Raw genomic sequence first — 2,120 nt, 5'->3', positions numbered from 1 at the left:
CACACACACACACACACACACACACACACACACACCCACACACACACACCAAAGTAGAGATTCTGTTGTGCCTGATATCATGTAACTTGCCGAGTCAACCAGGGTTGGGAAGTAAAAAGCATCCCAGGAGAAAGTCAAAGACACTCCATAAAATGTGAGGCAGCGTGGTGGAATCAGGCTCTCGTCAATTTTGGGGCATGTAGAGTTATTGGTATCTTCATAAAGCTTGTTCACTTGTTTTTATTTGGATGAAAAAAATATCCAATTATTTTGAATTCAAATCGAGATATTTGCGAAAGAAGAAGGTGAGGGTCACCTGTTTTCAGAGGTAAAATTAGTGAAAAAATGGCCCCCATAGATTGGTATTTCCTTTGCTTAAGAGTCCGTGGTAACTGAAAATTGGCATTTGTTTGTGCCTGTATTCAACGTTTTTCAGAAAATCCACACAGAAATGAGTTCTTTAATGGGCATGAAAGGTGTTGAGCCAAAAAACAACAATTTGATAAAAATTCACAAACCAGCGGAAACATGCAAGTTTCTTCACTTTGATTATTTTGACCAGAGTCTGATTCCACCACTCTGCCTCACAAATAGACTCCCACTCGGGAATCGCACTTTCGGATTTTGAATAAAATGAAGAGTCTACTCAATACGCAAAAAACCCGCGGTATAAACAGGTAGAGAGAGGTGGGTAATATGATGGATGGACAAATAAGTTAATTATGTAGTGTTTATGTGTCTGTGAGAGAGAGAGGGGCGAGAGAGAGGGGGGAGAGGAGGGGAGGGAAATGAGAGAGAACGAGAGAGAAAGAAAAGAGAGAGAGAGAGAGAGAGAGAGAGAGAGAGAGAGAGAGAGAGAGAGAGAGAAAAAGAGAGAGAGGCGGTGAAAAGAAAGAGAGTGAGAAAAATTGTTTTAAAAAATGTGTGTGACAGAGAAAGCAGAAATCGCAACATTGGAGATATTCCAGCTTTATGCGCTGCTCACTGCTCACAATCGAAAGCTCAGTATCCCGGACTCGAGCGTGGAGATCGTCAGGAGAAAATGCGTCTCTGTTTTAGGCTCGTCCTCTATGATGTCGGCTTACTTATTTTGATGATTCTTCTCTACCTCTTTTCCTTCCATCTTCCTCCTCCCACTCCTCATCCTCCACTCAGCGGGCTAGTGCTCCATTTTCAGGATGAACTATTTCAGTACAGTAGGCATTAAAAACAAAACAAAGACGTAAGCAAAATTAATTTTTAAAAACAAACAACTAGTTTAAACAATTTTAAAAAGACACAAAAACATAGTCGACCTTTCAACTTATTAGAGTTCCTGAATGCCTCAGAGGAATTAAAATGTCATAAGGCGCTACTTCAGATAACGAACCATGTCACTATCCGTACGACAAGCCACAATCTGTCAGTCTGTTTACATATGTGCATAATTTTGTATGCGTCCAAACGACGAGTGAAAGTGCATTTTCTACCCATCCGGTAGTACGCTATAATCTAGACTTTCCAGTAGTTAAAGTCAGTCTCGCAAAACCGGCTTCAAAAGACACACTTCTGTGCGTCAGAGTCGTTTTTCAAGCTTCGTGTACCAGCAAGTATTTGTGACGCAAACAGTTGGCACACATGCGATTTGCATGGCAGAGGATGCTTAAGAATGATCAGATTAAATAATACTTCAATTTGTTTCGGAAAAATCTCTTGAAGGAAAAAAAACAACTTTCGACGTGCTTTCATAGCAATTGTAAGACCTTCTTTGGTGTAACATCTCTTTGAAGGGGTGTGACTCTCTGAAACCCACGCATCGCTGACAGCTATGTGTGTTAATGTGGCGTATTCTATTGGGTCTATAAGGAAAACTGGTTTAATTATTTCTTATGCCCGGCCTACATAGCTGTAAAAATTCCAGAATATGTCATTTCGAAGTCTGGTAGGTTCTGGCCTAATGTTGCCAGCGAAATATTATCCGCCAGAGATGCACAAACCTCAGAGAGAGAGAGAGAGAGAGAGAGAGAGAGAGAGAGAGAGAGAGAGAGAGAGAGAGAGAGAGAGAGAGAGAGAGAGAGAGAGAGAGGGGTTGCGTGCTTCTCTAACTGAATAACAGGGTCAAAAGGTCATTGACTGCTGCT

This window comes from Aplysia californica, unplaced genomic scaffold (genome assembly GCF_000002075.1).
Source record: "Aplysia californica isolate F4 #8 unplaced genomic scaffold, AplCal3.0 scaffold01126, whole genome shotgun sequence".
NCBI classification, from domain to species: domain Eukaryota; kingdom Metazoa; phylum Mollusca; class Gastropoda; order Aplysiida; family Aplysiidae; genus Aplysia; species Aplysia californica.
Note: the sequence above shows the minus strand (reverse complement) of the source record.